Below are 16371 nucleotides of genomic sequence, written 5' to 3' on the forward strand. Positions count from 1 at the left end.
CGGCAATGGCGGCTGCACGGGAGCGGGGTCCGCCGGCAATGGCGGCTGCACGGGAGCGGGGTCCGCGGGCGGCAGGAGCGGAGGGAGCTCCTCAGGCTCGGCTATGGCCTCTAGTCGCGGAGGCGGCTTAGCAGCGCTGAGGGCCTCCGTGTCGTCCTCCAGCTCACCAGCTGGGAAGGAGGCGGGGACGAGAGCGCACGCCCCTAGGACGATCGTCCGGGCGACCGTCCGCTTCTTCCTCCTTCTCCGCGTCACCGTCGGGGGGATAGGCTGCGCACTGTCTGAGAAAGCGGACCGCGGGAGGATGGTCCCCGGTTCTCGTAGCGCAACCCACCGCTCTTTACGGAACTCGGCCACCCGCTGGAAGTTATCGCGCACCTCCTCCGCGAGGTGCGCGTCCTTTTCCAGGGACAGCCGGTCCAGGATGTCCCAGCTCCGGCTGATGAGATCCCAGGCCGGGAGATCTTCCCGGATGCCGGGCTGGGCGATCCAAAATAGCAGCTGATCGACGTAACCGCGGTAGTCTTCCACAGTCACGGAAGCTGCTTTTCTTGGGTCTGTCATTCTGTCACGGGACGAGGTGAGCGATCGCGAGCAGAGCGGCGATCGTGCGGGAAAGGAGCAGGCAGGCAACAGTATACGGGAAAACGGGGGTTTATTCTGGCTTCGGGGAGCCGGGAACACTGGACGCAGACTGACTTCAACTGACATTAATGACAGACAACGGGTTAGTACAAAACAGGAACTTAAATACATGGAACAAGGCAGCAGGAAACAAGACACGACTGGGCACGATCAGGAAATCACACGTGGGTAATTAGGGGGCGTGGCACACACGAGGAGCGGACGAGCCGGGCATGACAATTATAATATCTATTTAGGACAAATTACCTGAAGGGTTTTTGATTGCTTAGTCACTGTTTTTTCCTTGATTTGTTTGGGATCACATAATTTGATGGTTGCTATCAGAAATTGTGAGCCCATGTACCTAGGCCCAGCTGTTAACCAGAGTTGTGACAGTTTTTGGTTATACATAGGAAAGGCAGATAAGCCACCTGATGTGGCCCATTTAAATAAGGTTGGTGTGTCTGGCATTATTAAAGTGTTAGAAGCTATGACTGTATGAGGAAGGTACCGGTAAGATGGCACCTCTCTGGTGGCATCGGTAAGAACACCAGGGAAGGCAGACGCAGTTCCAAACTTTACTGCATTCAATTAGGCGGTACAGTATTGCACTGGAGTTAACATACTGTAGGCTGGCCATTGGCTGTTACAGGTGCAATGACTTAGTTGTAGACAGGGTGTGCATGTGGTCTAAGGAAGAAAATAATATTATATAAATAACTAAAACAATAAGAACATGGAGACATGTTCAGCTAATTAACACAAATACAACCACTTTATACGATCTCTAATCATCAATCATGTAACAGTACTGCCATCTATTGGTTAACCCCGGTACATACCGGATACGTAACAGTAATACTATTACCCTCCCTTACTGTATTATCCCATCTCTCCTAAATATTTTGCAGTCTAACGAGAACTGACTAACAAAACAAATTTAATATATAAGATACACAATTACAAGAACGAACGCAGAATACAGAGAATCTGCCTGCAATACACTCAGTAGCAGAGCTCCTCAAAAGTTACACACTAACAACTAACAATCCGGTAGACCGCATTGCAATATTAAAGCACCGAATGTAATCAGTCCAGGACCAGTCACTTACAGTTCGTCAGTGGCACACAATACTGCACCCCTGAGTATGGTGAGTAACTGGCCAGGATCGTTCGGCACTGGGTAGGATGATCTGGTGCGGCACAATCAGAAAACCACCTCTGAAAACTCAAAAGAGACGCTCCTGACGCTGATCCAAGCGTATGCGCGTTGGCATCCCGTTTTCGGAGACGGCCTTTCCAACAGGCACTCTCTCGCAGGTTAGAGTGGCCCATTTAAATATGTTCAAAGTAAAAAGTATGTGAACCCCTTGGAATTTTCTACGTGTATGACTAAATCCCATATAAAACATAGTTGAATCTTCATGTAAGTCACAATAATTTACAAACACTGTGTCCTATAATTAAGATACACAGATTTTCAGAGAATATTTGACCATATTGTATAAAGTAGGAAAAAGTAAGTGAACCCCAAGTAAATGACTTTTTTTAAAAGCTTAAAAATTTAGCACACCTGGAGTCCATTTAATGAAACGAGTTCAGGGGTGTGGCCTAGAATTACTTTGGTTGATAAAAACCACTGAAAAGGTTCAGTTTGGGCTTTTGACAAGAAGCATGTCCAGATGGGAATCATGCCTCGCACAAAAGAGCTGTCTGAAGACCTAAGATCAAGAATTGTTAAGTTACATAAGGCTGGAAAGGGTTACAAAGTTGTCTCAAAGATTTTACATATTCATTAGTCTACTGTTGGCAAGTTGTCTATAAATTATTATTATATTATTATTAATATAAACTATTAGGCAAGTTGTCTATAAATGGAGACAATTTGGTACCGTGGCTACTCTGCCTAGAAGTGGGCGCCCTGCCAAGATGACCCCAATAGCACAACGCAAAGTCATCTTTGAGGAAAAGAAGAATCCTAAAGTGACAGCGAAAGACTTGAAGAAGTCATTAGAACTGTCTAGCATCTGTGTTCATGAATCAGCTAGAAAGGAGTCCATGGCAGAGCACCAAGAAGGAAGCCACTGCTGTCAAACATTGCTGTACGCCTGAAGTTTGCGAAGGAGCACTTGGACACTCCACAGCGATACTGGGAAAATGTTTTGTGGAGTGATGAAACTAAAATTGAACTATTTGGGAGGAACAAGCAGAACTTCATTTGGCGTAAAAAGATAAATGCATCATCCCTACAGTAAAGTATGGTGGAGGGAACATCATGATTTGGGTCTGCTTTGCTGCATCAGGGTCTGGAAAGCTCGCCATCATTGAGGGGAAAATGAATTCCCAACTTTATCAGCAAATTCTTCAGGATAATGTGAGAATGTCTGTCCTTCAACTGAGGCTGGGTGATGTAACAGGACAATGACCCCAAACATCGCAGTGGAGTGGCCCAGTCAGAGCCCCAATCTCAATCCTATTGAGATGCTGTGGAATAACTTTAAGAGAGCAATACACAGAAGGCAACCAAAGAATATGGAAGAGTTAAGGCAGTTTTGCAGGGGAAGAATGGGCTAAAACTCTCTCCACACGATGTGCAGGTCTGATCTGCAATTACAGGAAGTGCCTGGTTGCGGTCATTGCTGCCAAAGGAGGGTCAACCAGTTATTGAACCTAAGGGTTCACTTACCTTCTCCAGTACCACTGTGAATGCTGAATATGTTTGAATAATAAAAACTTGAAAGAGTAGAACCTTTTTTGTGTTATTGGCTTAAGCTCATTGTGTATATCAGTACCTGTGACTTAGATGAAGATCAGATCACTTTTTATGAATAAATTCCAAGGGGTTCACATACTTTTTACTTTGACTGTATACTCATAGCATCAAGTTGCCCATGTGAGCTTTAATCACTTTTTAGTTGTGTTAGAATTATACAAATAGGCTACTCTACAAATCAGCCTAATTTTGTTTAATCTGATATAACAAGCAGCTAAACCTATATCATGTTAAAAGCCAGCATTTCTATACACCCACTCTACATCGCATTGACATTCATTTGTTTACAACGTATGAGTTTACATTGTTTGCGTTAGGAACACATCTGTGTGAGCAAGCTCAAGCTATATAGTGGCAACAGTATCTACTGGAGTCACAGAATACAATGGTCACAGAATTGCTGTTACACATATATTTAACTAAAAAAAGACAATGCTTGTGTCGAATGTACACTTTCTTTGGAGGAAATACTGAAGGAGCAGGAGATATTTGTATATTTCACATAATTTAATTTTATAAAAGCATTTTAGCACAATAAAATTAGGTGTACATTTAGAAAACAAGTCTGAGAACCACATATTTTAACTTTGATATAATCCATCATGTAGTTTTTGAGATATTCACAAAATACCAAAACACAAAGATGTGTTTTTGTATTTGTTTGACTTTTTTGTCAAATTTTTTGACTTTTTAGACAGAAGTTATGAATTTGAATTATCCAAGTTACTGCAATCAATGGTCAGCTTTCATTTCAGCTATCAGACATAATTCACATCTGAGGTTATATAGTAACCAAACCAAAGGCAAAAAATTGGCCCAATCAAACATGAAGCCCTGTCAATTCCCATAAGGTTAAGTGTCTACACTTCATCAATGTTTATTCCTACTTGTAAACTGCATTTATAATTAGTAGTAATACTGATTCCGGTTGCACCACCTGCACAATTTTAACCTTTGTCCTTGATATCAAGTTTTTATATATGATTTAAATAATAAATTATTTCATGATATTCATACTTTATGATATTCATCATGTTTTGATGGGTTTTCTTGGGTTGCACTACCTGGCATGGAAACTGTTCAAAATGTTTTAAACATAGAATTATGCCAAGCTAAATTATTCTTCTTTTTCCTCTTCTGATTTAGTTAGTTAAATACCGATTTTAATCGTTTTTTCACTCTGCTCATTGGAGTTGTCACTACCTGACAGTTTTTTGTGAGAAAAATGCGAAATGCCAATATTGTTCGAAGGTTTTGAAAATATATTTCCATTAACGAGGTTTCCTACAATAACTTTTATGGAAATGGAATTCCCACTCCAAGAGATTAACATGTCATCAGGAGTCACGCTGGGCCACACTCTGGGTGATTACAGTCAGAGGCACATTGGGCCTTATGCCATGTGAGTAACATCTGATTTCACACAGAGACATGAACTGAAGCAGGTTTATGATTTCTAACATGAAAAACATTAGGTTGATTTCTAGTCAGTTGCAGCTGGAAGGCTGATATATGTCTTAATCATTAACTCAGAGATTATTAATATAGTATCATTACCTCTGAGCTATAATTTCCGTCTGAGACAGTCGAGCTTGTTCACAGTCTTGTATAAAGTACCCGAAAGTCACACTTAAGTATAAGTACAGATACCCTCCCAAGTCACCAACTAGAATTCCACTCAAGTAAAAGTCTTAAAGTACCTAGTGTTCACTGTACTTAAGTATTACAAATAATCTGTAACTAACTGTACTTGAGTAATTAAAGTGCAAGTAAATATGAATAACAACGGAACGCTGTCTAAACTTTTAATATCAAAACGTTTACTCAGCTTTTTAAAGCATGGAAAAGAAAAATTTTGCATACATCACACACTTCAAAAAGAGGGCTTTAAAAACCTAAACAGGAGTATGCTATTGTTAAAAAAAGAAGTACAGGTTAATGTTAACGTATTTTAAAGCCATTTCTGAAAACACAAGTCACCGTTTTTCCTATTACCAGCATGGGGTTCATTATCTCAGTCACAAAACCCTGTTTTTCAGCTTACATAACTATTTCAGTGTTCATTGTTCAAATGTCCAAGTTAATATTAGTGATTCAAATGCCCTAACCAGCCTATCACCAAGAGAAGAAAACGTTCACTTAACATCAGACACAAAGCTCTCCCCAAGCTGTTATCCAGGCTAATCGTGATAACTGAAATTAATTCACTGGTGTTTACCATTAGTTTAGCTTTCTTCGATGTGCTTCTTTAGATTGAGATTTTAAAAGCCAAAATCCCAATGTCTTTCCAATGGGACACGTCCCAAATACACAGACGCCGAACTGCAAGATGCACACACGGTGGATGATTTACACACGCTAAATACACGTGAGGATCGGACCGTTTACAAAACACGGCCAAACACACACGCGACAATAGGGAAATGCAACCATTAACATTAACAACCACAACAATGCAAGGGGTTTAATGACTGTAAATAAAAAGCGTAATTACCCCAGCAAGCAAGTCTCCATGTCTCCCGTGATGCCTCGGTCCGCCCGTCGCCACACTATATTGTGTTTTTCTTTAAAGTTTTCACTATAAAAACCAGAAAATTAATTGACAACAAATCATTATTTGGTAGACTTCTGAACGAATTAATGGAATTTAAATGCTTTCTTATTGGGAAAATTGCCTTGGATCGCGTACAAATTGGTTCACGACCACTTTCCTGGAACGGATTGTGTTCGTGAACCGCAGGCACCACTGTAGTAAGAATCCACGCAATAAAAGTCACACTGAAATATCCAGGTGTGGATACAGATGTGTCTGCGTCCATGTGCCTGCTGAGTACTTTGTACTTTATGGTATGCCAAGTGTCAAGCGCTGATTTTTCGTGACTCTGCAACAGATGAAATGCATTTCCTGCTTCCACAAAAGCACTCCGTAATTCCGCAGAATCGATTTCTTCCACGAAATGACTCTGTATCATTCATGACATTCCTTTCCTCCACAAAATGACTTTCGTTCAGGAAATGCATTTTGTACACAAAATGAATTTATTCAGTTGACAAAATTCATTTCGCCCACTAACATTCTTCCATTCAATTCCAGTCCGTTTCCAAGGAGATGTTGGAACAGTTACGTCAGTTACGTTATCAGTAGCCTACGTATGTAAGTTCTAGAATCTAGAGTGCTGATGTCATTCGCATTCCTATATAAACGGCAAATTCATCTTCACATTTCATTTTGAACAAAATCAACATACGTGCATGTACATTCACTTTATCATGGCAAGGAATTTCTTTCAGAGAGCTGTAAACCAGCTTAAAAACAAAGAGTTTCGGAAGTATCTGAGGAGGTATGTGCATCCAGAGGCGCTTGCAGTTTATGTAAAAATCCAATATGTAAACTTTCCTTGTCAATTGCCGTCAGTGTATAAGAAGCTTAAACTCTTCACTTTGTTGTAGATGTAAGCATAAAGTCACTGCTTACATTTGGGTCCCTCATTGCAGAAGTGCTGCTGGTGATCACAGAATTGCACTTATAATTTTTTTTGTTTGTTTTCTTTGTCTTTCCGTGATCTGAATGTGCCTGTTGGGAAAATCCTTACAACAAAAGCACGGTAAGAAAGTAACAAACTGATTTTTTGTTAATATACATGTAATTTTATGACTACTGTTTAATAATCTCACACTAATGTATTGTAAGAATCCTCTGAAATTTATTTAATGGTACCTTCACCCTGCTGCATGTTAGATCAGCTCTGTGTTTTATTGTTTGATTTCAGCACTTCTGGGGACCAGTTATTAATTGGGGTCTTCCCCTAGTCGCAGTCAGCGATATGAGGAAGAGCCCCGACATCATCAGCGGTCGAATGACCTTCGGTAAGAGGCAGAGGGCTCACCTTCCATCTATATGCGCGTCCACTGGGTCACTCGGGACTCCAGAGGGACTTTTTAAAGGTTTTAAGCTGGTTGCTCTTCTTCTCTTCTTTCTGGCCTCTGACCCCTGCATGATCTTTGTCTCCCCAGCTCTTACCTGTTACTCAATGATATTTATGAGGTTCTCATACCGAGTCCAGCCCCGAAACTGGCTCCTTTTTTCTTGCCACATGGCCAATGTGACGGCACAAGTGATCCAGGGAGGCCGGCTCATCCGACACAAGTAGGTCCCCACCAGGCTCCCTCTAGAATATTTAAATCTTCACCTCATATCTGTTGATTAATGCCATATTACTGCTCGACATATCATTTGCAGCCGGCAGCCAGGCAATCACTCTGCCAGCTTTTCTCCTAGTCAGATCCTTCCTTAATAGTGTCACACAAGTACCTTTTATAGGTTTGTGTTCGTCATGAATGTTTTTTTTCTTCCATTTCAGAATGCAGAACAAAAATGCGAAATGAGCCTTTGCATGCAGTAGATCAGAGCACAGACGGGTTCGTGCAGATAAAGGCAAATTGAGGAAGATCTCTACCAGATCCATGCATCAGATCAGGAGAGCAGCTGCTAAAATGCCATTATGTAGCAGCAAACAGATATTTGAAGCTGCTGGTGCCTCTGGAGTCCCATGGACATCAAGGTGTAGAGTCCTCCACTGCAACTGTGCATAAACCTTCTATTCTGCCGCCACTAACCAGTGCTCACAAGCAGAAACTGTCCAAATACACAAGTTCAATGGATGCAAGACTTGTGAAGCTGCTATCAAATAAGGAGTCCTATGTCAAAATGTGACGTGACCTGTTTGATTTCAGTACATATGTTGCAAACACAACAAATGACAATTTTCAGTTCTTTGCAACTTATAAAGTGTTTTGCAGCTTACTGTGCATAATAATTTGGAACAGTTCATTGTAAGTGTTTTGTTTGACAAAAAAATACTGTAATCATTAGATTTGTTCAATAAAATTTGAATTGCACTCAATAGTTGACAACATGAGAATTATTCTGACTATATGTGTGTTCATTTCTTGCATTTTTCTTATTAGGAATCCACACGTAAGTAGGGGCAATTCACTGCCCATACAAAGTGCGAGGGGAAAATATATACCTAATGAAGACTGTAGTCCTGTATTAGACAAAATCATTTTATCATATGGTCAGTTATTTTTATACCTACATAAGAACATAAATTTACAAATGAGAGGAGGTCATTTGGCCTATCAAGCTCGTTTGGGGAGCACTCAACTAACAGCTCAGAGTTGTTAAAATCTTACAAAAGAACATAAGAAATTTACAAATGAGAGGAGACCAATCAGCCCATCAAGCTCTTTTGGGGACAACTTAACTAATAGCTCAAAGTTATTAAAATCTTCTCTAGCTCTGATTTAAAGGAACCCAGGGATTTAGCTTGCGTTACACTAGTAATAAGACTATTCCGTACTCTACCTACACGCTGTGTAAAGAAATACTTCCTCAAATTCGTTTTGAAATGTTCTCCCACTAATTTCCACTTAAGGCCACCGGTTCTATTATTTAAACTAATATTGAAATATCGAACAGCATCCAGACCCATTAGAATTTTATATACCTGGATCATGTCCCCCCCCTTAGTCTCCTTTGCTCGAGGCTAAACAGATTCAGCTCAGGTAATCTCTCCTCATAAAACATTCCTCTAAGACCAGGAATAATTCTCGTAGCCCTACATTGCACCTTTTCCAAGGCAGCAATGTCCTTCTTAAGGAATGGTGACCAAACCTGCACACAATATTCTAGGTGGGGTCTTACCAAGGAATTAAATAATCGTAGCATCAGTTCCCTTGAACTCCACACACCTAGAGATGTAACCCAACATCCTATTGGCCTTTTTAATTGCTTCCCCACACTGGCAAGAGTGGGACATGGAAGCATCAACATACACACTGAGGTCTTTCTCATAATCAGCTACCTTTATTTCAGTGGAACCCATAAAATATCTGTACTTTATATTTCTGCTCCCTGCATGGATTACCTTACATCTATCTACATTAAATTTCATCTGCCAGGTATCAGCCCAGTCGCAAATTAAATCAAGATCCCGTTGGAGCCTCTGCTACAGTTGTTAAAATCCCTTCAGTTTGGAGTTTAAGCAAGAGCCGTTTGTGGTGGACAACATCAAAGGCCTTCTGCAAAACTAAGCAGATCACATCATAGGCCTTTTTGTGATCAATTTCTTTTGTAGCTTCCTCAAAGAACTCAAGTAGATTAGTTAAACAGAAGCTACCTCTCCTAAATCCATGTTGGCTATCCCTCAGAATGTTATTTCATGCATCCAGGTAATCTATCATTTTCACTGGGATTGTAGCTTCCATTACCATTCCAGTTATGCAAGTTAAACTGATTGGCTTATAGTTTGCTGGATAACTTCTATCCCCTTTTTTGAATATGGGTGTTATATTGGCATGCTTCCAATTAGAAAGTGCCACACCAGTAGATAAGGATTTCTCAAATAGTAATGTTAAAGGTTGGCTAATAATATCCCTCATCTCTTTTAAAACTATAGGTAAGATGCCATCAGGGCCCTGCAATTTATTTATTTTGAGCTTAGCAAGGCTTTGTACCACATCAGCCTCAGTTATACATATATTGGTCATAGACGACACTGTATTTGTATTAAATGGTGGCAGGTTACCTGTGTTCTCTATTGTGTAAAAGAATCATTAAACTCTTATTTTTACTATATCAATTTCATTTTCAGTTATAAGACCCTTACTATCCTACAGATTACTGATTTCAGCTTTTAGAGCTCTTTTGGAGTTAAAATATTGGAGGAAACTTTTAATGTCATCCTTAGCCTCCAATCCAACCTTCCTTTCTACATTCCTCTTACAGGGTTCCCACGTGTCCTGAAAACCTGAAAATATTTAGGGTTATTTTCCAGTCATTGAAATGACCTGTAAAGTGATACAAATGGCAAAATGTCCTGGAATTTCATTTCTGTTTTTGCTTTTAAATTTTTCTACATTTGTAAAATTGAGGAATCACAATTATTACAACATCATCATGAGCAGAGCTTTGGAATGTTTCTCACCCAGTTTGCTTCTGCTATGTTTTAGATGTAATTTGTGTCCTTGTGAAATTATTATACATTATTTGCCTTTTTAAAGATGTCCAGTGAGACCATTACAATTGTTGACCCATTGGAAAAGTAAGATGCATATGAATGTAAAGTTCTGAGAAATTGGAGGTAACTGTGCATATGATGTCATGTGGGAATATTTCTAATTAAACAAGTCACTCCGATGTAATTTAATTGAAAACATGTTAAGAGCTATTACATGCATTTCAGTAATGACCATTGGAGAGAAAACACGGGCTTTAATTCTTAGCATGATTTTTTATGTTCCCAGATTTGAATGATTATTTTATGACATTACATTCTTAGTGTAAAACACTGATAGCCCATTAAAAACTATAGGCAGCAATTTCTGGCAGCATAAAACTATGTGTAAAAACTGCTACCCTTTCTAAAGTACAGGAAAGTTATTTTGATAGCATAAATCCTTTTACATATGTCCATTCAGGAGTATGGGTAGGAAATTCTGGCAAGGCAGCAAAAAATGGCAGAACATCGGCTTCTGCCTGTGAGCCGGAGTCAGAGCGGCTGTTTTTCTTTCTCTATTTTTTTTTCCAAGCCGCATGGATTGGAAAACCTTGCTCTCGCGAAGTTTTTGTACCATGTGACATGGTCAAGGGTGGTGACGTTTTGCAGCGCCGGCTGAAGTCGGACAAAAAATCGTAATCATGATGCATTGCGTTAGGACCAGAATTCATTGGTTTAAGCCAGCGCGGCAGCGTGAAGTGGAATGTACCCACAGACAAATGCAGCAATCACACGCACAGAGAAAGAAACAGGAGGGAAGGAGACGCGCGACAAAATGAGTGACCACAGGAAACAGAGTAAAATTTGGATGCATTTCAATTACATTGACAATACAAAGGCAGAGTGTAGAGCGTGCAAGGTTAAAATCTCATATCGAACAGGCTCTACAAATAACCTGCATCAGCACATGAGAACTGTACGTCCATCAGTGCAGTGGGAAGAAAAAGGACAAGCAAGTGAACAATCCCTCCACTCTGCGTGTGATAAGCACAGTAGTGTCGACGGTCGATTTTCAACCACTCAGAGAGCTTGTGGACCACCTGATTAGAGAAATGTGTACCATTATCAGTGGTAATGCATATTGGAACATCCCATCGCGGGAATATTTCTTTTAACAGATTTTTCGCAACTATCTGGGCCGTTGCTTGCTTGGCCGGGAAGGCTTCCACCCATCTGGAAAAGAGATCAACAACCACTAGACAATAACGATAACCTCTACAGGGTGTTAGTTCTATGAAATCCATCTGCAAATGTTGGAAAGGACCCTCAGCTGGAGGAGTTGTGGCAGTTGGTGGCTTCAATGCACGACCCATGTTGTGAGTCATACATGTGGAACACCTGGAAACGAAAGTTTGAGCATAAGCCGTGAATGAAGGGGCGGTCCAGTGTCTCTGGTCCAATCCATGGGCCACCTTTGCCAATCCTGGAAAGGCAGACTTTGGGAGCAGTCATGAAACCACCTCTTTCATCCACACACAATTGAAATGGGCGTTTGTAATTTGGGACCCCCAATGCCGGGGTCACACAAAGCGCCTGCTTTAGATCAGTGAAGTGCAGGTAGTGCACTTCAGATCTTACCAGCTGCAGCTTGCTTTTAGAGGCCTTATGTCCATTCTCTGCACAGAACAACAACAACGCTTGCGTATCTCTCTCACAACTCTCTCTCGTTTCTGCACACAGCAACAAATCATCCACATACTGCACCAGTGTACTTCCCCCTGGGGAGGTGAAGCGCTCTAAGTTTTTTCCTAGCTCCTGAGCATAAACACTCGGTGACTCAGTGTAGCCCTGTGGCATGACTGTCCAGGTGTACCTTTTCCCTTTGCGTGCAAACCAGTACTGAGAGTCTGGGTGAACTAGAACAGAGAAGAAAGCATTTGCCAGATCAATAACTGAAAACCATTTAGACTCTGGGGGTATGGATGATAGAATGGTGATTGGGTTAGGGACTATGGGCGCTCGCGGATACACTGAGTCATTTACTCCCCTTAGGTCCTGCACAAATCTCCAGGACCCATCTGCTTTCTTTACTGGCAGGATGAGGGAGTTCACCGGAGAATAGCTTATCTCAGCTATGGCTCCACGAGCCAGCAAATCGCCATGCATTTTTTCAATTCCCTCTTCTGCTTCTCTGGAGAGGGGGTACTGCACGCGCTATGGTCTGTACTGAGACTTAGGCATTACCCGTAGAGGTTCAGCCGTCACAATTTGCCCAAAATCGTTTTTCCCCTTTGCCCAAAAGTTTTCTGGGATCTCATCCAGCCATGCCGGTGAATCCTCAATCTCTACAGATTGCCCTTTTGTTCTATTATCGCAATGAATTTACCGTTTTACCTCAACAATTAAAACCTTGTCATACCTTAGTACAGTCCCGTCCTTAGTTACCCATCTACCTTTCTCCACATTCACCCAATCATCTCGCTCCTTACACTCTTTTACCCATAATCCTAGAAATTTCCAGTTTTTACCTTCTACCTTTCCACAGGAGACATGTGGAACGCCTTCATCAACGGGGCAGAACCAGCGAAGCTGTTGTTCTTGGAGTGTCACAGAAACAGCAGTGGCTTGATGTCCCACATAAATACAGTCAATTTGAATCATTTCTGTAGGAAATCCATTCCCCATGAAGTCTTGCATATCATCCAAATCGTGTTGTGTGGGGTTTTCCACATAAGTGGCTGTGCAGTGGAGTCGTGATGCTGGTAGACGTCGTCCAGGTTCATCACCTCCTGCCAGAAGCGGTGTCTCCCCACCTCTTGTGGATCTGGGAGGGAGTTGACCACCTCTCTCAGCTCTGCCAAGTCCCAGTTGCGCTGGACGTACAGTACACCATCCTTGGTGTTCCATCAGGCGCAGGGCCCCTTGGGTCAGGCATCTCCACCAAGGGGTACAACTGCGATGGCTGTGAGCCTGAGTCTCTCCCCCTTTGCAGCAGTCTCTGGCTCTGTCTTAGCGGCGGGGCTCCTGCTTCCCCCACTGCGTCATCTTCCTCCTTCTTCTCTGAGGGAGGGGCAGTGGCCTCCACAGACGCCGGTGCTGCTGCAGCTGTTCCTAGCTGAGGATGATAAGCAGGGGGAGGAGGCACATTCGGCAGAGGAGGGTACAGAGGTATCTCTTCCTTTTTCTTCTTAGTATTCTGTAACACCATGCTGAGGGATTGGGCCTGAGCCTCATTCCTGGCCCTTTCAGCGTTTAACTCCACTGACTCCCTGGTCCCCCTGTCCCCCAGTTTGTCCCGCAGTCCCTTATTATTTGCCTTTTCCTTCTCTAACTCTTTCAATTTAGCCACATATATCCACTTTTCAAACTTATCATCCATCCATCCATCCATTTTCCAAACCGCTTATCCTACTGGGTCGCGGGGGGAGCTTATCCCGGAAGCAATGGGCATGAGGCAGGGAACAACCCAGAATGGGGGCCAGCCCGTCGCAGGGCACACTCACACACCATTCACTCACACATGCACTCCTACAGGCAATTTAGCAACTCCAGTTAGTTCACATATGTCCCAGGCTTCGCTGGCTTTGAACGCAGTAATTCGCTGTAACAGAAAACGCAGATCCGACTGTGCCATAAAGTCTTGTAAGACAGTCCTTTACAACATGAGACCAATCAAGCAGCAACATGTCGTCTTTCCGAGTGCCAATGGGTACGCATTCTTGGAACAGAATGACTTAAGACAGATCGTGCAGCACTGTCAGTACCCTTTGCGTGCTGGCTGCACAATCTGTCTTAAGTCATCTTGCTCTCGCGAGGTTTTTGTACCATGTGACATGGTGACATGTGGTGACGTTTTGCAGTGCCAGACAAAAAAATCTAACCATGATGCATTGCATCAGGACCAGAATGCATTGCTTTAAGACAGCGCTGTAAGTGGCTGCATGAAGTTGAACGCACCCTATTTTTTTCTTGTTGCCAATAGCAACCTATGACCACACCTAAGATTGGTGACAGAGAACATTTGGAATCAACACCGGGGGCATTTCAGATTTCAGCACAGACGGTTTGATTGTTACACTCTGGCAATAGCATCAAGATAAGTGTTATTAGCCCAATAAATCATGAAAACGAGGTTTAACATTTTCTACATGACGTGCAGGGAGATTATCAGTCAATGTTTATGATTTAGTGTTGTTTTGTGCTATAGTATAGGCTGAAACCTGTGGTTATCATCAAAAACAAAATGCGGTAATCGTAAGTATTAACAGGAATGTTAAATCTGCATTTGCATGATTTCAGAAACTACTGAGAGGTATGAAAAGAAAGGATGACATCACTAGTTTCTTACACACAAAGAGGAGGGATCAGGGAGGAAAAGCAGACGTAGTTGCGGATGGCAAAAGAGGAGAAGGAGCAAGAAGAAGAAGATCAAGCTGAGCCAGGGCAAGAAGATGAAACAGGTAAGCAGCAGAGGAAGTATGAATAGACATACACTCCAAAGCTGAGGTGCTAGGGAGGAGAGACTGTGAGTTCCCTGGATTTGATGTATTTTAACCATATATGGTACATGCAGTATTAGAGAATGTAACACCTGCAAATGTATAAAGAAACGGCTTTGATTTTGCCATCCCAACTGATTTCCATGCCACCCTCATGCCACCCTAAGAAAATTTCTCTAGATCCGCCCTTGTCGGTGAATAAGGGAATGTTACCTGGCTAACTAGCCCCAGGTAGCTTACATGCCCTCCCTTAGGCTGCTTTCCTCACACTGTTCAGTGAGTAAAAGTATTTTCAGCATGAGGAAGAGCAGACTCATAACTTTAATTAAGATAATTGCATATTTCAGCTTAAATGTAGCTTGAATGTTTCCTGGTCAACATTAGACAGAGGAATACAAGCCAGCTAACCCCTAGTCAGTGCCCCCCCCCAGCGGAGACACCAGGTTGGTCTCATAAGCTCTTGATTTGAGCTTCTCCGAAGGGATGTTGAGGCACACTGTTGAGGCTCTTCAGGTGGTGGGCCGCCCTGAAGATGGGCCCCAGTCAGCAGGAGACAGCAGGTCCATCCAGAGCAGACTACAGCAGCAGGGATCAGGAAGAGGAATCCTTGAGATCCTGGGGACCCCCACACATTATCAAGCAGCACGAAATGGCACTGAATAATAAAGGTATATGTCTGACACACTTGTCCTTTTTTAATTCCAAATACTCTATTGGGAAATAAAAAATAACCTCCTCCTTTTGCATACAGAATGAAATATTGTTATTTACGTCTAAAATGGAGTAATGGAAGCCCCTAATGTTGAGGTTTTAAGTAACAACTTCCATTAATATTACCTTCAGCAGACCAATTAGAACCAACTTCTATACTGGATTTATCCGTGTGTATGGAGCCACCATTTTCAGAGTTACTGTGTGTTATGTCTGCTGTACAGCCCTGATGTGGTAGCTGCTGAAATCATTCACTGGAGCTAAGCAGAAACAGCAGTGTACTCCAACACCTTAACCTCCAGAAAGAGCCATGCAGTTCAAAGCCCCGCAGAGAAAGTGTTGCATCAAAGGAAGTTCAAAATGCCTGATCGTCATGAGAATTTCTCCACAGGGATCAATAAAGTGTTATTATTATATTTCAGGCTTACCTGGATTAAAGGGCATGTTGTTAGTGTATAGTGCTTAGAATGTTTAATTACTGTTACTTTCTTAACTTGTATAATAGATGAGCCATCATATCCTTAATGTGTATTGATATATGCAAAGGGAGGAGAAGGGAACAGACCCAAGATGCAGAGTAAGAGCTAATGTTGAGTAAAATAGCATTAGAGAAATAAAATTTACAATAAATTCATGGTTTATGTCCATGGTTAATGTCACATTAACTTTATCCAGTCTCCTAGCTGAATATGTTAAGCAGGGTTTCAAGTGGGTTGGAAAGATCTGGAACAGGGTTCTGACGCCTTCATTTAATAAATAAATA

General features: G+C 41.9%; 1 long non-coding RNA gene across 2 annotated transcripts; it reads left to right on the forward strand.

Moving 5' to 3' along the window:
* The first annotated feature begins 6576 nt into the window (after window positions 1-6576).
* Window positions 6577-8319, forward strand: LOC125715020 (uncharacterized). Of its 2 annotated transcripts, XR_007383914.1 has the most exons (4): window positions 6577-7002; window positions 7168-7264; window positions 7412-7544; window positions 7759-8319. It is a non-coding gene; the product is annotated as an uncharacterized LOC125715020 (long non-coding RNA). The 2 variants fall into 2 exon arrangements; XR_007383913.1 differs by lacking the exon at window positions 6577-7002 and having other exon boundaries at window positions 7024-7264.
* Window positions 8320-16371: the final 8052 nt, after the last annotated feature.

The sequence above is a fragment of the Brienomyrus brachyistius genome, chromosome 19, assembly GCF_023856365.1.
Source record: "Brienomyrus brachyistius isolate T26 chromosome 19, BBRACH_0.4, whole genome shotgun sequence".
In the NCBI taxonomy this organism is placed as follows: Eukaryota; Metazoa; Chordata; class Actinopteri; order Osteoglossiformes; family Mormyridae; genus Brienomyrus; species Brienomyrus brachyistius.